Here is a 25336-nt window from a genome sequence, read left to right as displayed (position 1 = left end):
CAGACCGCTGCGTCTCTTCGCTGCCTCGCAGAAAGCAAACCACGGCAGCTGTTCCCTGCCTGCCGAAGAAGCAAAGCGCCATAGCTGTTGGCCGCCTCGCAAACGAGCAAACCAGTGCATCTCTTCGCTGCCTTGCAAACTAACCAACGCCTGCGTCTCTTCACTGCCTCGCCAACAAGCACACCGCTCTATGTGTTTGCCGCCTGGCAAAAAAGCAAAGCACGGCCACTCTTCGCTGCCCGGCGAACACGCAGACCGCTGCGTCTCTTTGCTACCTCGCAAAGAAGCAAAGCGCTGCGTCACTTCGCTCTGTTGCGAGCAAGCAAGCTGCTGCATGTGTTCGCTGCCTCGCCAACTAACTAAGCGGTGCGTCTCTTCGCTGCCTCGCAGAAGAACTAACCTCTGTGCAGGTTCCCTGTCTCACAGACAAGCAGACTGCTGCGTCTGTTCACTGCCTCGCCAGCTAGCAAAGTGCCTCCTCGGTTCTCTTCCAGGCGAAAAGCCATCCGCGATGCCACTACGCCACCTGGTGCACAAGCAAAGTGCTGCATCTCTTCGCTGCCTCACAGAATGAGCAACCAGGGAGGATGTTCGCTGTCTCACAAACAAGCAGGCTGCTGAATCTCTTTGCTGCCTCGCCAACAAGAAAACCGCTGCACCTCTTCGCTGCCTCACGAACAAGCAAACCGCTGTATCTGTTCGCTGCCTGGCGAACAAGCACACCGCTGCGCCTCTTCACTGCATCGCGAACAAGCACACCTTCGCGTCTCTTCGCCACACGGCCAACTAACTACGCGCTGCTTTTCTTCGACGCCTCGCAAACAAGCACACCGCTGCATCTCTTGGATGCCTCGCAGACTAAGCAACCGCCTTGTCCCTTTGCTGCCTCGCCATGAAGCAAACCGCTGCGTCTCTTCACTGCCTCGCCAACAAGCACACCGCTCTATGTGTTCGCAGCCTGGCAAACAAGCAAACCGCTGCGTCTCTTCGCTGCCTTGTGAACAAGCAAACCAAAGCGTCTCTTCGCTCCCTCGCCAACATACAAGCCGCTGCGCCTCTTCACTGCCTGGCGAACAAGCACACCTTCGCGTCTCTTCGCCACACGGCCAACTAACTACGCGCTGCTTTTCTTCGACGCCTCGCAAACAAGCACACCGCTGCATCTCTTGGATGCCTCGCAGACTAAGCAACCGCCTTGTCCCTTTGCTGCCTCGCCATGAAGCAAACCGCGATAGCTCTTCAGTGCCTCGCAAACTAGACGCTGCGTCTGTTCACTTCCTCGCAAAAAAGCAGACCGCTGCGTCTCTTCGCTGCCTCGCAGAAAGCAAACCACGGCAGCTGTTCCCTGCCTGCCGAAGAAGCAAAGCGCCATAGCTGTTGGCCGCCTCGCAAACCAGTGCATCTCTTCGCTGCCTTGCAAACTAACCAACGCCTGCGTCTCTTCACTGCCTCGCCAACAAGCACACCGCTCTATGTGTTTGCCGCCTGGCAAAAAAGCAAAGCACGGCCACTCTTCGCTGCCCGGCGAACACGCAGACCGCTGCGTCTCTTCGCTCCCTCGCAAACAAGAAGAGCGCTTCGTCTGTTCGCTCCCTCGCAAAGAAGCAAAGCGCTGCGTCACTTCGCTCTGTTGCGAGCAAGCAAGCTGCTGCATGTGTTCGCTGCCTCGCCAACTAACTAAGCGGTGCGTCTCTTCGCTGCCTCGCAGAAGAACTAACCTCTGTGCAGGTTCCCTGTCTCACAGACAAGCAGACTGCTGCGTCTGTTCACTGCCTCGCCAGCTAGCAAAGTGCCTCCTCGGTTCTCTTCCAGGCGAAAAGCCATCCGCGATGCCACTACGCCACCTGGTGCACAAGCAAAGTGCTGCATCTCTTCGCTGCCTCACAGAATGAGCAACCAGGGAGGATGTTCGCTGTCTCACAAACAAGCAGGCTGCTGAATCTCTTTGCTGCCTCGCCAACAAGAAAACCGCTGCACCTCTTCGCTGCCTCACGAACAAGCAAACCGCTGTATCTGTTCGCTGCCTGGCGAACAAGCACACCGCTGCGCCTCTTCACTGCCTGGCGAACAAGCACACCTTCGCGTCTCTTCGCCACACGGCCAACTAACTACGCGCTGCTTTTCTTCGACGCCTCGCAAACAAGCACACCGCTGCATCTCTTGGATGCCTCGCAAAATAACTCACGCCTTGTCTCTTTGCTGCCTCGCCATGAAGCAAACCACTGCGCCTCTTCACTGCCTCGCCAACAAGCACACCGCTCTATGTGTTCGCAGCCTGGCAAACAAGCAAACCGCTGCGTCTCTTCGCTGCCTTGTGAACAAGCAAACCAAAGCGTCTCTTCGCTCCCTCGCCAACATACAAGCCGCTGCGTCTCTTCACTGCCTGGCGAAAAAGCACACCGCTGCGTCTGTTTGTTGCCTCACGAACAAGCAAACCGCTGTATCTGTTCGCCGCCTCGCCAACATACAAACCGCTGCGTCTCTTCGCTGCCTGGCGAACAAGCACACCGCTGCGCCTCTTCACTGCCTGGCGAAAAAAGTACATTGTCGCGTCTCTTCGCCACACGGCCAACTAACTACGCGCTGCTTTTCTTTGACGCCTCGCAAACAAGCACACCGCTGCATCTCTTGGATGCCTCGCAAACTAACTCACGCCTTGTCTCTTTGCTCCCTCGCCATGAAGCAAACCGCTGCGTCTCTTCGCTGCCTGGCGAACAAGCACACCGCTGCGCCTCTTCACTGCCTGGCGAACAAGCACACCTTCGCGTCTCTTCGCCACACGGCCAACTAACTACGCGCTGCTTTTCTTCGACGCCTCGCAAACAAGCACACCGCTGCATCTCTTGGATGCCTCGCAGACTAAGCAGCCGCCTTGTCCCTTTGCTGCCTCGCCATGAAGCAAACCGCGATAGCTCTTCAGTGCCTCGCAAACTAGACGCTGCGTCTGTTCAGTTCCTCGCAAAAAAGCAGACCGCTGCGTCTCTTCGCTGCCTCGCAGAAAGCAAACCACGGCAGCTGTTCCCTGTCTGCCGAAGAAGCAAAGCGCCATAGCTGTTGGCCGCCTCGCAAACGAGCAAACCAGTGCATCTCTTCGCTGCCTTGCAAACTAACCAACGCCTGCGTCTCTTCACTGCCTCGCCAACAAGCACACCGCTCTATGTGTTTGCCGCCTGGCAAAAAAGCAAAGCACGGCCACTCTTCGCTGCCCGGCGAACACGCAGACCGCTGCGTCTCTTCGCTCCCTCGCAAACAAGAAGAGCGCTTCGTCTGTTCGCTCCCTCGCAAAGAAGCAAAGCGCTGCGTCACTTCGCTCTGTTGCGAGCAAGCAAGCTGCTGCATGTGTTCGCTGCCTCGCCAACTAACTAAGCGGTGCGTCTCTTCGCTGCCTCGCAGAAGAACTAACCTCTGTGCAGGTTCCCTGTCTCACAGACAAGCAGACTGCTGCGTCTGTTCACTGCCTCGCCAGCTAGCAAAGTGCCTCCTCGGTTCTCTTCCAGGCGAAAAGCCATCCGCGATGCCACTACGCCACCTGGTGCACAAGCAAAGTGCTGCATCTCTTCGCTGCCTCACAGAATGAGCAACCAGGGAGGATGTTCGCTGTCTCACAAACAAGCAGGCTGCTGAATCTCTTTGCTGCCTCGCCAACAAGAAAACCGCTGCACCTCTTCGCTGCCTCACGAACAAGCAAACCGCAGTATCTGTTCGCTGCCTGGCGAACAAGCACACCGCTGCGCCTCTTCACTGCCTGGCGAACAAGCACACCGTCGCGTCTCTTCGCCACACGGCCAACTAACTACGCGCTACTTTTCTTCGACGCCTCGCAAACAAGCACACCGCTGCATCTCTTGGATGCCTCTCAAAATAACTCACGCCTTGTCTCTTTGCTCCCTCGCCATGAAGCAAACCGCTGCGTCTCTTCGCTGCCTGGCGAACAAGCACACCGCTGCGCCTCTTCACTGCATCGCGAACAAGCACACCGTCGCGTCTCTTCGCCACACGGCCAACTAACTACGCGCTGCTTTTCTTCGACGCCTCGCAAACAAGCACACCGCTGCATCTCTTGGATGCCTCGCAGACTAAGCAGCCGCCTTGTCCCTTTGCTGCCTCGCCATGAAGCAAACCGCGATAGCTCTTCAGTGCCTCGCAAACTAGACGCTGCGTCTGTTCACTTCCTCGCAAAAAAGCAGACCGCTGCGTCTCTTCGCTGCCTCGCAGAAAGCAAACCACGGCAGCTGTTCCCTGCCTGCCGAAGAAGCAAAGCGCCATAGCTGTTGGCCGCCTCGCAAACGAGCAAACCAGTGCATCTCTTCGCTGCCTTGCAAACTAACCAACGCCTGCGTCTCTTCACTGCCTCGCCAACAAGCACACCGCTCTATGTGTTTGCCGCCTGGCAAAAAAGCAAAGCACGGCCACTCTTCGCTGCCCGGCGAACACGCAGACCGCTGCGTCTCTTTGCTACCTCGCAAAGAAGCAAAGCGCTGCGTCACTTCGCTCTGTTGCGAGCAAGCAAGCTGCTGCATGTGTTCGCTGCCTCGCCAACTAACTAAGCGGTGCGTCTCTTCGCTGCCTCGCAGAAGAACTAACCTCTGTGCAGGTTCCCTGTCTCACAGACAAGCAGACTGCTGCGTCTGTTCACTGCCTCGCCAGCTAGCAAAGTGCCTCCTCGGTTCTCTTCCAGGCGAAAAGCCATCCGCGATGCCACTACGCCACCTGGTGCACAAGCAAAGTGCTGCATCTCTTCGCTGCCTCACAGAATGAGCAACCAGGGAGGATGTTCGCTGTCTCACAAACAAGCAGGCTGCTGAATCTCTTTGCTGCCTCGCCAACAAGAAAACCGCTGCACCTCTTCGCTGCCTCACGAACAAGCAAACCGCTGTATCTGTTCGCTGCCTGGCGAACAAGCACACCGCTGCGCCTCTTCACTGCATCGCGAACAAGCACACCTTCGCGTCTCTTCGCCACACGGCCAACTAACTACGCGCTGCTTTTCTTCGACGCCTCGCAAACAAGCACACCGCTGCATCTCTTGGATGCCTCGCAGACTAAGCAACCGCCTTGTCCCTTTGCTGCCTCGCCATGAAGCAAACCGCGATAGCTCTTCAGTGCCTCGCAAACTAGACGCTGCGTCTGTTCACTTCCTCGCAAAAAAGCAGACCGCTGCGTCTCTTCGCTGCCTCGCAGAAAGCAAACCACGGCAGCTGTTCCCTGCCTGCCGAAGAAGCAAAGCGCCATAGCTGTTGGCCGCCTCGCAAACCAGTGCATCTCTTCGCTGCCTTGCAAACTAACCAACGCCTGCGTCTCTTCACTGCCTCGCCAACAAGCACACCGCTCTATGTGTTTGCCGCCTGGCAAAAAAGCAAAGCACGGCCACTCTTCGCTGCCCGGCGAACACGCAGACCGCTGCGTCTCTTCGCTCCCTCGCAAACAAGAAGAGCGCTTCGTCTGTTCGCTCCCTCGCAAAGAAGCAAAGCGCTGCGTCACTTCGCTCTGTTGCGAGCAAGCAAGCTGCTGCATGTGTTCGCTGCCTCGCCAACTAACTAAGCGGTGCGTCTCTTCGCTGCCTCGCAGAAGAACTAACCTCTGTGCAGGTTCCCTGTCTCACAGACAAGCAGACTGCTGCGTCTGTTCACTGCCTCGCCAGCTAGCAAAGTGCCTCCTCGGTTCTCTTCCAGGCGAAAAGCCATCCGCGATGCCACTACGCCACCTGGTGCACAAGCAAAGTGCTGCATCTCTTCGCTGCCTCACAGAATGAGCAACCAGGGAGGATGTTCGCTGTCTCACAAACAAGCAGGCTGCTGAATCTCTTTGCTGCCTCGCCAACAAGAAAACCGCTGCACCTCTTCGCTGCCTCACGAACAAGCAAACCGCTGTATCTGTTCGCTGCCTGGCGAACAAGCACACCGCTGCGCCTCTTCACTGCCTGGCGAACAAGCACACCTTCGCGTCTCTTCGCCACACGGCCAACTAACTACGCGCTGCTTTTCTTCGACGCCTCGCAAACAAGCACACCGCTGCATCTCTTGGATGCCTCGCAAAATAACTCACGCCTTGTCTCTTTGCTGCCTCGCCATGAAGCAAACCACTGCGCCTCTTCACTGCCTCGCCAACAAGCACACCGCTCTATGTGTTCGCAGCCTGGCAAACAAGCAAACCGCTGCGTCTCTTCGCTGCCTTGTGAACAAGCAAACCAAAGCGTCTCTTCGCTCCCTCGCCAACATACAAGCCGCTGCGTCTCTTCACTGCCTGGCGAAAAAGCACACCGCTGCGTCTGTTTGTTGCCTCACGAACAAGCAAACCGCTGTATCTGTTCGCCGCCTCGCCAACATACAAACCGCTGCGTCTCTTCGCTGCCTGGCGAACAAGCACACCGCTGCGCCTCTTCACTGCCTGGCGAAAAAAGTACATTGTCGCGTCTCTTCGCCACACGGCCAACTAACTACGCGCTGCTTTTCTTTGACGCCTCGCAAACAAGCACACCGCTGCATCTCTTGGATGCCTCGCAAACTAACTCACGCCTTGTCTCTTTGCTCCCTCGCCATGAAGCAAACCGCTGCGTCTCTTCGCTGCCTGGCGAACAAGCACACCGCTGCGCCTCTTCACTGCCTGGCGAACAAGCACACCTTCGCGTCTCTTCGCCACACGGCCAACTAACTACGCGCTGCTTTTCTTCGACGCCTCGCAAACAAGCACACCGCTGCATCTCTTGGATGCCTCGCAGACTAAGCAGCCGCCTTGTCCCTTTGCTGCCTCGCCATGAAGCAAACCGCGATAGCTCTTCAGTGCCTCGCAAACTAGACGCTGCGTCTGTTCAGTTCCTCGCAAAAAAGCAGACCGCTGCGTCTCTTCGCTGCCTCGCAGAAAGCAAACCACGGCAGCTGTTCCCTGTCTGCCGAAGAAGCAAAGCGCCATAGCTGTTGGCCGCCTCGCAAACGAGCAAACCAGTGCATCTCTTCGCTGCCTTGCAAACTAACCAACGCCTGCGTCTCTTCACTGCCTCGCCAACAAGCACACCGCTCTATGTGTTTGCCGCCTGGCAAAAAAGCAAAGCACGGCCACTCTTCGCTGCCCGGCGAACACGCAGACCGCTGCGTCTCTTCGCTCCCTCGCAAACAAGAAGAGCGCTTCGTCTGTTCGCTCCCTCGCAAAGAAGCAAAGCGCTGCGTCACTTCGCTCTGTTGCGAGCAAGCAAGCTGCTGCATGTGTTCGCTGCCTCGCCAACTAACTAAGCGGTGCGTCTCTTCGCTGCCTCGCAGAAGAACTAACCTCTGTGCAGGTTCCCTGTCTCACAGACAAGCAGACTGCTGCGTCTGTTCACTGCCTCGCCAGCTAGCAAAGTGCCTCCTCGGTTCTCTTCCAGGCGAAAAGCCATCCGCGATGCCACTACGCCACCTGGTGCACAAGCAAAGTGCTGCATCTCTTCGCTGCCTCACAGAATGAGCAACCAGGGAGGATGTTCGCTGTCTCACAAACAAGCAGGCTGCTGAATCTCTTTGCTGCCTCGCCAACAAGAAAACCGCTGCACCTCTTCGCTGCCTCACGAACAAGCAAACCGCAGTATCTGTTCGCTGCCTGGCGAACAAGCACACCGCTGCGCCTCTTCACTGCCTGGCGAACAAGCACACCGTCGCGTCTCTTCGCCACACGGCCAACTAACTACGCGCTACTTTTCTTCGACGCCTCGCAAACAAGCACACCGCTGCATCTCTTGGATGCCTCTCAAAATAACTCACGCCTTGTCTCTTTGCTCCCTCGCCATGAAGCAAACCGCTGCGTCTCTTCGCTGCCTGGCGAACAAGCACACCGCTGCGCCTCTTCACTGCATCGCGAACAAGCACACCGTCGCGTCTCTTCGCCACACGGCCAACTAACTACGCGCTGCTTTTCTTCGACGCCTCGCAAACAAGCACACCGCTGCATCTCTTGGATGCCTCGCAGACTAAGCAGCCGCCTTGTCCCTTTGCTGCCTCGCCATGAAGCAAACCGCGATAGCTCTTCAGTGCCTCGCAAACTAGACGCTGCGTCTGTTCAGTTCCTCGCAAAAAAGCAGACCGCTGCGTCTCTTCGCTGCCTCGCAGAAAGCAAACCACGGCAGCTGTTCCCTGCCTGCCGAAGAAGCAAAGCGCCATAGCTGTTGGCCGCCTCGCAAACGAGCAAACCAGTGCATCTCTTCGCTGCCTTGCAAACTAACCAACGCCTGCGTCTCTTCACTGCCTCGCCAACAAGCACACCGCTCTATGTGTTTGCCGCCTGGCAAAAAAGCAAAGCACGGCCACTCTTCGCTGCCCAGCGAACACGCAGACCGCTGCGTCTCTTCGCTACCTCGCAAACAAGAAGACCGCTTCGTCTGTTCGCTCCCTCGCAAAGAAGCAAAGCGCTGCGTCACTTCGCTGTGTTGCGAGCAAGCAAGCTGCTGCATGTGTTCGCTGCCTCGCCAACTAACTAAGCGGTGCGTCTCTTTGCTGCCTCGCAGAAGAACTAACCTCTGTGCAGGTTCCCTGTCTCACAGACAAGCAGACTGCTGCGTCTGTTCACTGCCTCGCCAGCTAGCAAAGTGCCTCCTCGGTTCTCTTCCAGGCGAAAAGCCATCCGCGATGCCACTACGCCACCTGGTGCACAAGCAAAGTGCTGCATCTCTTCGCTGCCTCACAGAATGAGCAACCAGGGAGGATGTTCGCTGTCTCACAAACAAGCAGGCTGCTGAATCTCTTTGCTGCCTCGCCAACAAGAAAACCGCTGCACCTCTTCGCTGCCTCACGAACAAGCAAACCGCTGTATCTGTTCGCTGCCTGGCGAACAAGCACACCGCTGCGCCTCTTCACTGCCTGGCGAACAAGCACACCTTCGCGTCTCTTCGCCACACGGTCAACTAACTACGCGCTGCTTTTCTTCGACGCCTCGCAAACAAGCACAGCGCTGCATCTCTTGGATGCCTCGCAAAATAACTCACGCCTTGTCTCTTTGCTCCCTCGCCATGAAGCAAACCACTGCGTCTCTTCACTGCCTCGCCAACAAGCACACCGCTCTGTGTGTTCGCAGCCTGGCAAACAAGCAAACCGCTGCGTCTCTTCGCTGCCTTGTGAACAAGCAAACCAAAGCGTCTCTTCGCTCCCTCGCCAACATACAAGCCGCTGCGTCTCTTCACTGCCTGGCGAACAAGCACACCGCTGCGTCTGTTTGTTGCCTCACGAACAAGCAAACCGCTGTATCTGTTCGCCGCCTCGCCAACATACAAACCGCTGCGTCTCTTCGCTGCCTGGCGAACAAGCACACCGCTGCGCCTCTTCACTGCCTGGCGAAAAAAGTACATTGTCGCGTCTCTTCGCCACACGGCCAACTAACTACGCGCTGCTTTTCTTCGACGCCTCGCAAACAAGCACAGCGCTGCATCTCTTGGATGCCTCTCAAAATAACTCACGCCTTGTCTCTTTGCTTCCTCGCCATGAAGCAAACCGCTGCGTCTCTTCGCTGCCTGGCAAACAAGCAAACCGCTGCGTCTCTTCGCTGCCTTGTGAACAAGCAAACCAAAGCGTCTCTTCGCTCCCTCGCCAACATACAAGCCGCTGCGCCTCTTCACTGCCTGGCGAACAAGCACACCTTCGCGTCTCTTCGCCACACGGCCAACTAACTACGCGCTGCTTTTCTTCGACGCCTCGCAAACAAGCACAGCGCTGCATCTCTTGGATGCCTCGCAGACTAAGCAACCGCCTTGTCCCTTTGCTGCCTCGCCATGAAGCAAACCGCGATAGCTCTTCAGTGCCTCGCAAACTAGACGCTGCGTCTGTTCACTTCCTCGCAAAAAAGCAGACCGCTGCGTCTCTTCGCTGCCTCGCAGAAAGCAAACCACGGCAGCTGTTCCCTGCCTGCCGAAGAAGCAAAGCGCCATAGCTGTTGGCCGCCTCGCAAACGAGCAAACCAGTGCATCTCTTCGCTGCCTTGCAAACTAACCAACGCCTGCGTCTCTTCACTGCCTCGCCAACAAGCACACCGCTCTATGTGTTTGCAGCCTGGCAAAAAAAGCAAAGCACGGCCACTCTTCGCTGCCCGGCGAACACGCAGACCGCTGCGTCTCTTCGCTCCCTCGCAAACAAGAAGAGCGCTTCGTCTGTTCGCTCCCTCGCAAAGAAGCAAAGCGCTGCGTCACTTCGCTCTGTTGCGAGCAAGCAAGCTGCTGCATGTGTTCGCTGCCTCGCCAACTAACTAAGCGGTGCGTCTCTTCGCTGCCTCGCAGAAGAACTAACCTCTGTGCAGGTTCCCTGTCTCACAGACAAGCAGACTGCTGCGTCTGTTCACTGCCTCGCCAGCTAGCAAAGTGCCTCCTCGGTTCTCTTCCAGGCGAAAAGCCATCCGCGATGCCACTACGCCACCTGGTGCACAAGCAAAGTGCTGCATCTCTTCGCTGCCTCACAGAATGAGCAACCAGGGAGGATGTTCGCTGTCTCACAAACAAGCAGGCTGCTGAATCTCTTTGCTGCCTCGCCAACAAGAAAACCGCTGCACCTCTTCGCTGCCTCACGAACAAGCAAACCGCTGTATCTGTTCGCTGCCTGGCGAACAAGCACACCGCTGCGCCTCTTCACTGCCTGGCGAACAAGCACACCTTCGCGTCTCTTCGCCACACGGCCAACTAACTACGCGCTGCTTTTCTTCGACGCCTCGCAAACAAGCACACCGCTGCATCTCTTGGATGCCTCGCAAAATAACTCACGCCTTGTCTCTTTGCTGCCTCGCCATGAAGCAAACCACTGCGCCTCTTCACTGCCTCGCCAACAAGCACACCGCTCTATGTGTTCGCAGCCTGGCAAACAAGCAAACCGCTGCGTCTCTTCGCTGCCTTGTGAACAAGCAAACCAAAGCGTCTCTTCGCTCCCTCGCCAACATACAAGCCGCTGCGTCTCTTCACTGCCTGGCGAAAAAGCACACCGCTGCGTCAGTTTGTTGCCTCACGAACAAGCAAACCGCTGTATCTGTCCGCCGCCTCGCCAACATACAAACCGCTGCGTCTCTTCGCTGCCTGGCGAACAAGCACACCGCTGCGCCTCTTCATTGCCTGGCGAAAAAAGTACATTGTCGCGTCTCTTCGCCACACGGCCAACTAACTACGCGCTGCTTTTCTTTGACGCCTCGCAAACAAGCACACCGCTGCATCTCTTGGATGCCTCGCAAACTAACTCACGCCTTGTCTCTTTGCTCCCTCGCCATGAAGCAAACCGCTGCGTCTCTTCGCTGCCTGGCGAACAAGCACACCGCTGCGCCTCTTCACTGCCTGGCGAACAAGCACACCTTCGCGTCTCTTCGCCACACGGCCAACTAACTACGCGCTGCTTTTCTTCGACGCCTCGCAAACAAGCACACCGCTGCATCTCTTGGATGCCTCGCAGACTAAGCAGCCGCCTTGTCCCTTTGCTGCCTCGCCATGAAGCAAACCGCGATAGCTCTTCAGTGCCTCGCAAACTAGACGCTGCGTCTGTTCAGTTCCTCGCAAAAAAGCAGACCGCTGCGTCTCTTCGCTGCCTCGCAGAAAGCAAACCACGGCAGCTGTTCCCTGTCTGCCGAAGAAGCAAAGCGCCATAGCTGTTGGCCGCCTCGCAAACGAGCAAACCAGTGCATCTCTTCGCTGCCTTGCAAACTAACCAACGCCTGCGTCTCTTCACTGCCTCGCCAACAAGCACACCACTCTATGTGTTTGCCGCCTGGCAAAAAAGCAAAGCACGGCCACTCTTCGCTGCCCGGCGAACACGCAGACCGCTGCGTCTCTTCGCTCCCTCGCAAACAAGAAGAGCGCTTCGTCTGTTCGCTCCCTCGCAAAGAAGCAAAGCGCTGCGTCACTTCGCTGTGTTGCGAGCAAGCAAGCTGCTGCATGTGTTCGCTGCCTCGCCAACTAACTAAGCGGTGCGTCTCTTTGCTGCCTCGCAGAAGAACTAACCTCTGTGCAGGTTCCCTGTCTCACAGACAAGCAGACTGCTGCGTCTGTTCACTGCCTCGCCAGCTAGCAAAGTGCCTCCTCGGTTCTCTTCCAGGCGAAAAGCCATCCGCGATGCCACTACGCCACCTGGTGCACAAGCAAAGTGCTGCATCTCTTCGCTGCCTCACAGAATGAGCAACCAGGGAGGATGTTCGCTGTCTCACAAACAAGCAGGCTGCTGAATCTCTTTGCTGCCTCGCCAACAAGAAAACCGCTGCACCTCTTCGCTGCCTCACGAACAAGCAAACCGCAGTATCTGTTCGCTGCCTGGCGAACAAGCACACCGCTGCGCCTCTTCACTGCCTGGCGAAAAAAGTACATCGTCGCGTCTCTTCGCCACACGGCCAACTAACTACGCGCTGCTTTTCTTCGACGCCTCGCAAACAAGCACACCGCTGCATCTCTTGGATGCCTCTCAAAATAACTCACGCCTTGTCTCTTTGCTCCCTCGCCATGAAGCAAACCGCTGCGTCTCTTCGCTGCCTGGCGAACAAGCACACCGCTGCGCCTCTTCACTGCATCGCGAACAAGCACACCGTCGCGTCTCTTCGCCACACGGCCAACTAACTACGCGCTGCTTTTCTTCGACGCCTCGCAAACAAGCACAGCGCTGCATCTCTTGGATGCCTCGCAGACTAAGCAACCGCCTTGTCCCTTTGCTGCCTCGCCATGAAGCAAACCGCGATAGCTCTTCAGTGCCTCGCAAACTAGACGCTGCGTCTGTTCACTTCCTCGCAAAAAAGCAGACCGCTGCGTCTCTTCGCTGCCTCGCAGAAAGCAAACCACGGCAGCTGTTCCCTGCCTGCCGAAGAAGCAAAGCGCCATAGCTGTTGGCCGCCTCGCAAACGAGCAAACCAGTGCATCTCTTCGCTGCCTTGCAAACTAACCAACGCCTGCGTCTCTTCACTGCCTCGCCAACAAGCACACCGCTCTATGTGTTTGCAGCCTGGCAAAAAAAGCAAAGCACGGCCACTCTTCGCTGCCCGGCGAACACGCAGACCGCTGCGTCTCTTCGCTACCTCGCAAACAAGAAGACCGCTTCGTCTGTTCGCTCCCTCGCAAAGAAGCAAAGCGCTGCGTCACTTCGCTGTGTTGCGAGCAAGCAAGCTGCTGCATGTGTTCGCTGCCTCGCCAACTAACTAAGCGGTGCGTCTCTTCGCTGCCTCGCAGAAGAACTAACCTCTGTGCAGGTTCCCTGTCTCACAGACAAGCAGACTGCTGCGTCTGTTCACTGCCTCGCCAGCTAGCAAAGTGCCTCCTCGCTTCTCTTCCAGGCGAAAAGCCATCCGCGATGCCACTACGCCACCTGGTGCACAAGCAAAGTGCTGCATCTCTTCGCTGCCTCACAGAATGAGCAACCAGGGAGGATGTTCGCTGTCTCACAAACAAGCAGGCTGCTGAATCTCTTTGCTGCCTCGCCAACAAGAAAACCGCTGCACCCATTCGCTGCCTCACGAACAAGCAAACCGCTGTATCTGTTCGCTGCCTGGCGAACAAGCACACCGCTGCGCCTCTTCACTGCCTGGCGAAAAAAGTACATCGTCGCGTCTCTTCGCCACACGGCCAACTAACTACGCGCTGCTTTTCTTCGACGCCTCGCAAACAAGCACACCGCTGCATCTCTTGGATGCCTCTCAAAATAACTCACGCCTTGTCTCTTTGCTCCCTCGCCATGAAGCAAACCGCTGCGTCTCTTCGCTGCCTGGCGAACAAGCACACCGCTGCGCCTCTTCACTGCCTGGCGAACAAGCACACCGTCGCGTCTCTTCGCCACACGGCCAACTAACCACGCGCTGCTTTTCTTCGACGCCTCGCAAACAAGCACAGCGCTGCATCTCTTGGATGCCTCTCAAAATAACTCACGCCTTGTCTCTTTGCTCCCTCGCCATGAAGCAAACCACTGCGCCTCTTCACCGCCTCGCCAACAAGCACACCGCTCTGTGTGTTCGCAGCCTGGCAAACAAGCAAACCGCTGCGTCTCTTCGCTGCCTTGTGAACAAGCAAACCAAAGCGTCTCTTCGCTCCCTCGCCAACATACAAGCCGCTGCGTCTCTTCACTGCCTGGCGAACAAGCACACCGCTGCGTCTGTTTGCTGCCTCACGAACAAGCAAACCGCTGTATCTGTTCGCTGCCTGGCGAACAAGCACACCGCTGCGCCTCTTCACTGCATCGCGAAAAAAGTACATTGTCGCGTCTCTTCGCCACACGGCCAACTAACTACGCGCTGCTTTTCTTCGACGCCTCGCAAACAAGCACACCGCTGCATCTCTTGGATGCCTCTCAAAATAACTCACGCCTTGTCTCTTTGCTCCCTCGCCATGAAGCAAACCGCTGCGTCTCTTCGCTGCCTGGCGAACAAGCACACCGCTGCGCCTCTTCACTGCATCGCGAACAAGCACACCGTCGCGTCTCTTCGCCACACGGCCAACTAACTACGCGCTGCTTTTCTTCGACGCCTCGCAAACAAGCACAGCGCTGCATCTCTTGGATGCCTCGCAGACTAAGCAACCGCCTTGTCCCTTTGCTGCCTCGCCATGAAGCAAACCGCGATAGCTCTTCAGTGCCTCGCAAACTAGACGCTGCGTCTGTTCAGTTCCTCGCAAAAAAGCAGACCGCTGCGTCTCTTCGCTGCCTCGCAGAAAGCAAACCACGGCAGCTGTTCCCTGCCTGCCGAAGAAGCAAAGCGCCATAGCTGTTGGCCGCCTCGCAAACGAGCAAACCAGTGCATCTCTTCGCTGCCTTGCAAACTAACCAACGCCTGCGTCTCTTCACTGCCTCGCCAACAAGCACACCGCTCTATGTGTTTGCAGCCTGGCAAAAAAAGCAAAGCACGGCCACTCTTCGCTGCCCGGCGAACACGCAGACCGCTGCGTCTCTTCGCTACCTCGCAAAGAAGCAAAGCGCTGCGTCACTTCGCTCTGTTGCGAGCAAGCAAGCTGCTGCATGTGTTCGCTGCCTCGCCAACTAACTAAGCGGTGCGTCTCTTCGCTGCCTCGCAGAAGAACTAACCTCTGTGCAGGTTCCCTGTCTCACAGACAAGCAGACTGCTGCGTCTGTTCACTGCCTCGCCAGCTAGCAAAGTGCCTCCTCGCTTCTCTTCCAGGCGAAAAGCCATCCGCGATGCCACTACGCCACCTGGTGCACAAGCAAAGTGCTGCATCTCTTCGCTGCCTCACAGAATGAGCAACCAGGGAGGATGTTCGCTGTCTCACAAACAAGCAGGCTGCTGAATCTCTTTGCTGCCTCGCCAACAAGAAAACCGCTGCACCTCTTCGCTGCCTCACGAACAAGCAAACCGCTGTATCTGTTCGCTGCCTGGCGAACAAGCACACCGCTGCGCCTCTTCACTGCATCGCGAACAAGCACACCGTCGCGTCTCTTCGCCACACGGCCAACTAACTACGCGCTGCTTTTCTTCGACGCCTCGCAAACAAGCACACCGCTGCATCTCTTGGATGCCTCGCAAAATAACTCACGCCTTGTCTCTTTGCTCCCTCGCCATGAAGCAAACCGCTGCGTCTCTTCACTGCCTCGCCAACAAGCACACCGCTCTGTGTGTTCGCAGCCTGGCAAACAAGCAAACCGCTGCGTCTCTTCGCTGCCTTGTGAACAAGCAAACCAAAGCGTCTCTTCGCTCCCTCGCCAACATACAAGCCGCTGCGCCTCTTCACTGCCTGGCGAACAAGCACACCTTCGCGTCTCTTCGCCACACGGCCAACTAACTACGCGCTGCTTTTCTTCGACGCCTCGCAAACAAGCACAGCGCTGCATCTCTTGGATGCCTCGCAGACTAAGCAACCGCCTTGTCCCTTTGCTGCCTCGCCATGAAGCAAACCGCGATAGCTCTTCAGTGCCTCGCAAACTAGACGCTGCGTCTGTTCACTTCCTCGCAAAAAAGCAGACCGCTGCGTCTCTTCGCTGCCTCGCAGAAAGCAAACCACGGCAGCTGTTCCCTGCCTGCTGAAGAAGCAAAGCGCCATAGCTGTTGGCCGCCTCGCAAACGAGCAAACCAGTGCATCTCTTCGCTGCCTTGCAAACTAACCAACGCCTGCGTCTCTTCACTGCCTCGCCAACAAGCACACCGCTCTATGTGTTTGCCGCCTGGCAAAAAAGCAAAGCACGGCCACTCTTCGCTGCCCGGCGAACACGCAGACCGCTGCGTCTCTTCGCTACCTCGCAAAGAAGCAAAGCGCTGCGTCACTTCGCTCTGTTGCGAGCAAGCAAGCTGCTGCATGTGTTCGCTGCCTCGCCAACTAACTAAGCGGTGCGTCTCTTCGCTGCCTCGCAGAAGAACTAACCTCTGTGCAGGTTCCCTGTCTCACAGACAAGCAGACTGCTGCGTCTGTTCACTGCCTCGCCAGCTAGCAAAGTGCCTCCTCGGTTCTCTTCCAGGCGAAAAGCCATCCGCGATGCCACTACGCCACCTGGTGCACAAGCAAAGTGCTGCATCTCTTCGCTGCCTCACAGAATGAGCAACCAGGGAGGATGTTCGCTGTCTCACAAACAAGCAGGCTGCTGAATCTCTTTGCTGCCTCGCCAACAAGCAAACCGGTGGACCTCTTCGCTGCCTCACGAACAAGCAAACCGCTGTATCTGTTCGCTGCCTGGCGAACAAGCACACCGCTGCGCCTCTTCACTGCCTGGCGAACAAGCACACCTTCGCGTCTCTTCGCCACACGGCCAACTAACTACGCGCTGCTTTTCTTCGACGCCTCGCAAACAAGCACACCGCTGCATCTCTTGGATGCCTCGCAGACTAAGCAACCGCCTTGTCCTTTTGCTGCCTCGCCATGAAGCAAACCGCTGCGTCTCTTCGCTGCCTGGCGAACAAGCACACCGCTGCGCCTCTTCACTGCATCGCGAACAAGCACACCGTCGCGTCTCTTCGCCACACGGCCAACTAACTACGCGCTGCTTTTCTTCGACGCCTCGCAAACAAGCACACCGCTGCATCTCTTGGATGCCTCTCAAAATAACTCACGCCTTGTCTCTTTGCTCCCTCGCCATGAAGCAAACCGCTGCGTCTCTTCGCTGCCTGGCGAACAAGCACACCGCTGCGCCTCTTCACTGCCTGGCGAACAAGCACACCTTCGCGTCTCTTCGCCACACGGCCAACTAACTACGCGCTGCTTTTCTTCGACGCCTCGCAAACAAGCACAGCGCTGCATCTCTTGGATGCCTCTCAAAATAACTCACGCCTTGTCTCTTTGCTCCCTCGCCATGAAGCAAACCACTGCGCCTCTTCACCGCCTCGCCAACAAGCACACCGCTCTGTGTGTTCGCAGCCTGGCAAACAAGCAAACCGCTGCGTCTCTTCGCTGCCTTGTGAACAAGCAAACCAAAGCGTCTCTTCGCTCCCTCGCCAACATACAAGCCGCTGCGTCTCTTCACTGCCTGGCGAACAAGCACACCGCTGCGTCTGTTTGTTGCCTCACGAACAAGCAAACCGCTGTATCTGTTCGCTGCCTCGCCAACATACAAACCGCTGCGTCTCTTCGCTGCCTGGCGAACAAGCACACCGCTGCGCCTCTTCACTGCCTGGCGAAAAAAGTACATTGTCGCGTCTCTTCGCCACACGGCCAACTAACTACGCGCTGCTTTTCTTCGACGCCTCGCAAACAAGCACAGCGCTGCATCTCTTGGATGCCTCTCAAAATAACTCACGCCTTGTCTCTTTGCTCCCTCGCCATGAAGCAAACCGCTGCGTCTCTTCGCTGCCTGGCGAACAAGCACACCGCTGCGCCTCTTCACTGCATCGCGAACAAGCACACCGTCGCGTCTCTTCGCCACACGGCCAACTAACTACGCGCTGCTTTTCTTCGACGCCTCGCAAACAAGCACACCGCTGCATCTCTTGGATGCCTCGCAGACTAAGCAACCGCCTTGTCCCTTTGCTGCCTCGCCATGAAGCAAACCGCGATAGCTCTTCAGTGCCTCGCAAACTAGACGCTGCGTCTGTTCAGTTCCTCGCAAAAAAGCAGACCGCTGCGTCTCTTCGCTGCCTCGCAGAAAGCAAACCACGGCAGCTGTTCCCTGCCTGCCGAAGAAGCAAAGCGCCATAGCTGTTGGCCGCCTCGCAAACGAGCAAACCAGTGCATCTCTTCGCTGCCTTGCAAACTAACCAACGCCTGCGTCTCTTCACTGCCTCGCCAACAAGCACACCGCTCTATGTGTTTGCAGCCTGGCAAAAAAAGCAAAGCACGGCCACTCTTCGCTGCCCGGCGAACACGCAGACCGCTGCGTCTCTTCGCTACCTCGCAAACAAGAAGACCGCTTCGTCTGTTCGCTCCCTCGCAAAGAAGCAAAGCGCTGCGTCTGTTCGCTCCCTCACAAAGAAGCAAAGCGCTGCGTCACTTCGCTCTGTTGCGAGCAAGCAAGCTGCTGCATGTGTTCGCTGCCTCGCCAACTAACTAAGCGGTGCGTCTCTTCGCTGCCTCGCAGAAGAACTAACCTCTGTGCAGGTTCCCTGTCTCACAGACAAGCAGACTGCTGCGTCTGTTCACTGCCTCGCCAGCTAGCAAAGTGCCTCCTCGCTTCTCTTCCAGGCGAAAAGCCATCCGCGATGCCACTACGCCACCTGGTGCACAAGCAAAGTGCTGCATCTCTTCGCTGCCTCACAGAATGAGCAACCAGGGAGGATGTTCGCTGTCTCACAAACAAGCAGGCTGCTGAATCTCTTTGCTGCCTCGCCAACAAGCAAACCGCTGCACCTCTTCGCTGCCTCACGAACAAGCAAACCGCTGTATCTGTTCACTGCCTGGCGAACAAGCACACCGCTGCGCCTCTTCACTGCCTGGCGAACAAGCACACCTTCGCGTCTCTTCGCCACACGGCCAACTAACTACGCGCTGCTTTTCTTCGACGCCTCGCAAACAAGCACAGCGCTGCATCTCTTGGATGCCTCGCAGACTAAGCAACCGCCTTGTCCCTTTGCTGCCTCGCCATGAAGCAAGTCGCGATAGCTCTTCAGTGCCTCGCAAACTAGACGCTGCGTCTGTTCACTTCCTCGCAAAAAAGCAGACCGCTGCGTCTCTTCGCTGCCTCGCAGAAAGCAAACCACGGCAGCTGTTCCCTGCCTGCCGAAGAAGCAAAGCGCCATAGCTGTTGGCCGCCTCGCAAACGAGCAAACCAGTGCATCTCTTCGCTGCCTTGCAAACTAACCAACGCCTGCGTCTCTTCACTGCCTCGCCAACAAGCACACCGCTCTATGTGTTTGCCGCCTGGCAAAAAAGCAAAGCACGGCCACTCTTCGCTGCCCGGCGAACACGCAGACCGCTGCGTCTCTTCGCTCCCTCGCAAACAAGAAGAGCGCTTCGTCTGTTCGCTCCCTCGCAAAGAAGCAAAGCGCTGCGTCACTTCGCTCTGTTGCGAGCAAGCAAGCTGCTGCATGTGTTCGCTGCCTCGCCAACTAACTAAGCGGTGCGTCTCTTCGCTGCCTCGCAGAAGAACTAACCTCTGTGCAGGTTCCCTGTCTCACAGACAAGCAGACTGCTGCGTCTGTTCACTGCCTCGCCAGCTAGCAAAGTGCCTCCTCGGTTGTCTTCCAGGCGAAAAGCCATCCGCGATGCCACTACGCCACCTGGTGCACAAGCAAAGTGCTGCATCTCTTCGCTGCCTCACAGAATGAGCAACCAGGGAGGATGTTCGCTGTCTCACAAACAAGCAGGCTGCTGAATCTCTTTGCTGCCTCGCCAACAAGAAAACCGCTGCACCTCTTCGCTGCCTCACGAACAAGCAAACCGCTGTATCTGTTCGCTGCCTGGCGAACAAGCACACCGCTGCGCCTCTTCACTGCCTGGCGAAAAAAGTACATCGTCGCGTCTGTTCGCCACACGGCCAACTAACTACGCGCTGCTTTTCTTTGACGCCTCGCAAACAAGCACACCGCTGCATCTCTTGGATGCCTCTCAAAATAACTCACGCCTTGTCTCTTTGCTCCCTCGCCATGAAGCAAACCGCTGCGTCTCTTCGCTGCCTGGCGAACAAGCACACCGCTGCGCCTCTTCACTGCATCGCGAACAAGCACACCGTCGCGTCTCTTCGCCACACGGCCAACTAACTACGCGCTGCTTTTCTTCGACGCCTCGCAAACAAGCACAGCGCTGCATCTCTTGGATGCCTCGCAGACTAACCAACCGCCTTGTCCCTTTGCTGCCTCGCCATGAAGCAAACCGCGATAGCTCTTCAGTGCCTCGCAAACTAGACGCTGCGTCTGTTCACTTCCTCGCAAAAAAGCAGACCGCTGCGTCTCTTCGCTGCCTCGCAGAAAGCAAACCACGGCAGCTGTTCCCTGCCTGCCGAAGAAGCAAAGCGCCATAGCTGTTGGCCGCCTCGCAAATGAGCAAACCAGTGCATCTCTTCGCTGCCTTGCAAACTAACCAACGCCTGCGTCTCTTCACTGCCTCGCCAACAAGCACACCGCTCTATGTGTTTGCCGCCTGGCAAAAAAGCAAAGCACGGCCACTCTTCGCTGCCCGGCGAACACGCAGACCGCTGCGTCTCTTTGCTACCTCGCAAAGAAGCAAAGCGCTGCGTCACTTCGCTCTGTTGCGAGCAAGCAAGCTGCTGCATGTGTTCGCTGCCTCGCCAACTAACTAAGCGGTGCGTCTCTTCGCTGCCTCGCAGAAGAACTAACCTCTGTGCAGGTTCCCTGTCTCACAGACAAGCAGACTGCTGCGTCTGTTCACTGCCTCGCCAGCTAGCAAAGTGCCTCCTCGGTTCTCTTCCAGGCGAAAAGCCATCCGCGATGCCACTACGCCACCTGGTGCACAAGCAAAGTGCTGCATCTCTTCGCTGCCTCACAGAATGAGCAACCAGGGAGGATGTTCGCTGTCTCACAAACAAGCAGGCTGCTGAATCTCTTTGCTGCCTCGCCAACAAGAAAACCGCTGCACCTCTTCGCTGCCTCACGAACAAGCAAACCGCTGTATCTGTTCGCTGCCTGGCGAACAAGCACACCGCTGCGCCTCTTCACTGCCTGGTGAACAAGCACACCTTCGCGTCTCTTCGCCACACGGCCAACTAACTACGCGCTGCTTTTCTTCGACGCCTCGCAAACAAGCACAGCGCTGCATCTCTTGGATGCCTCGCAGACTAAGCAACCGCCTTGTCCCTTTGCTGCCTCGCCATGAAGCAAACCGCTGCGTCTCTTCGCTGCCTGGCGAACAAGCACACTGCTGCGCCTCTTCACTGCATCGCGAACAAGCACACCGTCGCGTCTCTTCGCCACACGGCCAACTAACTACGCGCTGCTTTTCTTCGACGCCTCGCAAACAAGCACACCGCTGCATCTCTTGGATGCCTCCAAAATAACTCACGCCTTGTCTCTTTGCTCCCTCGCCATGAAGCAAACCGCTGCGTCTTTTCGCTGCCTGGCGAACAAGCACACCGCTGCGTCTGTTTGCTTTCTCACGAACAAGCAAACCGCTGTATCTGTTCGCCGCCTCGCCAACATACAAACCGCTGCGTCTCTTCGCTGCCTGGCGAACAAGCACACCGCTGCGCCTCTTCACTGCCTGGCGAACAAGCACACCTTCGCGTCTCTTCGCCACACGGCCAACTAACTACGCGCTGCTTTTCTTCGACGCCTCGCAAACAAGCACAGCGCTGCATCTCTTGGATGCCTCGCAGACTAAGCAACCGCCTTGTCCCTTTGCTGCCTCGCCATGAAGCAAACCGCGATAGCTCTTCAGTGCCTCGCAAACTAGACGCTGCGTCTGTTCACTTCCTCGCAAAAAAGCAGACCGCTGCGTCTCTTCACTGCCTCGCAGAAAGCAAACCACGGCAGCTGTTCCCTGCCTGCCGAAGAAGCAAAGCGCCATAGCTGTTGGCCGCCTCGCAAACGAGCAAACCAGTGCATCTCTTCGCTGCCTTGCAAACTAACCAACGCCTGCGTCTCTTCACTGCCTCGCCAACAAGAACACCGCTCTATGTGTTTGCAGCCTGGCAAAAAAAGCAAAGCACGGCCACTCTTCGCTGCCCGGCGAACACGCAGACCGCTGCGTCTCTTCGCTGCCTGGCGAACAAGCACACCGCTGCGCCTCTTCACTGCATCGCGAACAAGCACACCGTCGCGTCTCTTCGCCACACGGCCAACTAACTACGCGCTGCTTTTCTTCGACGCCTCGCAAACAAGCACACCGCTGCATCTCTTGGATGCCTCGCAGACTAAGCAACCGCCTTGTCCCTTTGCTGCCTCGCCATGAAGCAAACCGCGATAGCTCTTCAGTGCCTCGCAAACTAGACGCTGCGTCTGTTCACTTCCTCGCAAAAAAGCAGACCGCTGCGTCTCTTCGCTGCCTCGCAGAAAGCAAACCACGGCAGCTGTTCCCTGCCTGCCGAAGAAGCAAAGCGCCATAGCTGTTGGCCGCCTCGCAAACGAGCAAACCAGTGCATCTCTTCGCTGCCTTGCAAACTAACCAACGCCTGCGTCTCTTCACTGCCTCGCCAACAAGCACACCGCTCTATGTGTTTGCCGCCTGGCAAAAAAGCAAAGCACGGCCACTCTTCGCTGCCCGGCGAACACGCAGACCGCTGCGTCTCTTCGCTACCTCGCAAAGAAGCAAAGCGCTGCGTCACTTCGCTCTGTTGCGAGCAAGCAAGCTGCTGCATGTGTTCGCTGCCTCGCCAACTAACTAAGCGGTGCGTCTCTTCGCTGCCTCGCAGAAGAGCTAACCTCTGTGCAGGTTCCCTGTCTCACAGACAAGCAGACTGCTGCGTCTGTTCACTGCCTCGCCAGCTAGCAAAGTGCCTCCTCGCTTCTCTTCCAGGCGAAAAGCCATCCGCGATGCCACTACGCCACCTGGTGCACAAGCAAAGTGCTGCATCTCTTCGCTGCCTCACAGAATGAGCAACCAGGGAGGATGTTCGCTGTCTCACAAACAAGCAGGCTGCTGAATCTCTTTGCTGCCTCGCCAACAAGCAAACCGGTGGACCTCTTCGCTGCCTCACGAACAAGCAAACCGCTGTATCTGTTCGCTGCCTGGCGAACAAGCACACCGCTGCGCCTCTTCACTGCATCGCGAACAAGCACACCGTCGCGTCTCTTCGCCACACGGCCAACTAACTACGCGCTGCTTTTCTTCGACGCCTCGCAAACAAGCACACCGCTGCATCTCTTGGATGCCTCGCAAACTAACTCACACCTTGTCTCTTTGCTCCCTCGCCATGAAGCAAACCGCTGCGTCTCTTCACTGCCTCGCCAACAAGCACACCGCTGCATCTCTTGGATGCCTCGCAAAATAACTCACGCCTTGTCTCTTTGCTCCCTCGCCATGAAGCAAACCGCTGCGTCTCTTCACTGCCTCGCCAACAAGCACACCGCTCTGTGTGTTCGCAGCCTGGCAAACAAGCAAACCGCTGCGTCTCTTCGCTGCCTTGTGAACAAGCAAACCAAAGCGTCTCTTCGCTCCCTCGCCAACATACAAGCCGCTGCGCCTCTTCACTGCCTGGCGAACAAGCACACCTTCGCGTCTCTTCGCCACACGGCCAACTAACTACGCGCTGCTTTTCTTCGACGCCTCGCAAACAAGCACAGCGCTGCATCTCTTGGATGCCTCGCAGACTAAGCAACCGCCTTGTCCCTTTGCTGCCTCGCCATGAAGCAAACCGCGATAGCTCTTCAGTGCCTCGCAAACTAGACGCTGCGTCTGTTCACTTCCTCGCAAAAAAGCAGACCGCTGCGTCTCTTCGCTGCCTCGCAGAAAGCAAACCACGGCAGCTGTTCCCTGCCTGCCGAAGAAGCAAAGCGCCATAGCTGTTGGCCGCCTCGCAAACGAGCAAACCAGTGCATCTCTTCGCTGCCTTGCAAACTAACCAACGCCTGCGTCTCTTCACTGCCTCGCCAACAAGCACACCGTTCTATGTGTTTGCAGCCTGGCAAAAAAAGCAAAGCACGGCCACTCTTCGCTGCCCGGCGAACACGCAGACCGCTGCGTCTCTTCGCTACCTCGCAAACAAGAAGACCGCTTCGTCTGTTCGCTCCCTCGCAAAGAAGCAAAGCGCTGCGTCTGTTCGCTCCCTCGCAAAGAAGCAAAGCGCTGCGTCACTTCGCTCTGTTGCGAGCAAGCAAGCTGCTGCATGTGTTCGCTGCCTCGCCAACTAACTAAGCGGTGCGTCTCTTCGCTGCCTCGCAGAAGAACTAACCTCTGTGCAGGTTCCCTGTCTCACAGACAAGCAGACTGCTGCGTCTGTTCACTGCCTCGCCAGCTAGCAAAGTGCCTCCTCGCTTCTCTTCCAGGCGAAAAGCCATCCGCGATGCCACTACGCCACCTGGTGCACAAGCAAAGTGCTGCATCTCTTCGCTGCCTCACAGAATGAGCAACCAGGGAGGATGTTCGCTGTCTCACAAACAAGCAGGCTGCTGAATCTCTTTGCTGCCTCGCCAACAAGCAAACCGCTGCACCTCTTCGCTGCCTCACGAACAAGCAAACCGCTGTATCTGTTCGCTGCCTGGCGAACAAGCACACCGCTGCGCCTCTTCACTGCCTGGCGAACAAGCACACCTTCGCGTCTCTTCGCCACACGGCCAACTAACTACGCGCTGCTTTTCTTCGACGCCTCGCAAACAAGCACACCGCTGCATCTCTTGGATGCCTCTCAAAATAACTCACGCCTTGTCTCTTTGCTCCCTCGCCATGAAGCAAACCGCTGCGTCTCTTCGCTGCCTGGCGAACAAGCACACCGCTGCGCCTCTTCACTGCCTGGCGAACAAGCACACCTTCGCGTCTCTTCGCCACACGGCCAACTAACTACGCGCCTCTTTTCTTCGACGCCTCGCAAACAAGCACAGCGCTGCATCTCTTGGATGCCTCGCAGACTAAGCAGCCGCCTTGTCCCTTTGCTGCCTCGCCATGAAGCAAACCGCGATAGCTCTTCAGTGCCTCGCAAACTAGACGCTGCGTCTGTTCACTTCCTCGCAAAAAAGCAGACCGCTGCGTCTCTTCGCTGCCTCGCAGAAAGCAAACCACGGCAGCTGTTCCCTGCCTGCCGAAGAAGCAAAGCGCCATAGCTGTTGGCCGCCTCGCAAACGAGCAAACCAGTGCATCTCTTCGCTGCCTTGCAAACTAACCAACGCCTGCGTCTCTTCACTGCCTCGCCAACAAGCACACCGCTCTATGTGTTTGCCGCCTGGCAAAAAAGCAAAGCACGGCCACTCTTCGCTGCCCGGCGAACACGCAGACCGCTGCGTCTCTTCGCTACCTCGCAAACAAGAAGACCGCTTCGTCTGTTCGCTCCCTCGCAAAGAAGCAAAGCGCTGCGTCACTTCGCTGTGTTGCGAGCAAGCAAGCTGCTGCATGTGTTCGCTGCCTCGCCAACTAACTAAGCGGTGCGTCTCTTCGCTGCCTCGCAGAAGAACTAACCTCTGTGCAGGT

The sequence above is a fragment of the Apteryx mantelli genome, unplaced genomic scaffold (assembly GCF_036417845.1).
Source record: "Apteryx mantelli isolate bAptMan1 unplaced genomic scaffold, bAptMan1.hap1 HAP1_SCAFFOLD_50, whole genome shotgun sequence".
NCBI classification, from domain to species: domain Eukaryota; kingdom Metazoa; phylum Chordata; class Aves; order Apterygiformes; family Apterygidae; genus Apteryx; species Apteryx mantelli.
Note: the sequence above shows the minus strand (reverse complement) of the source record.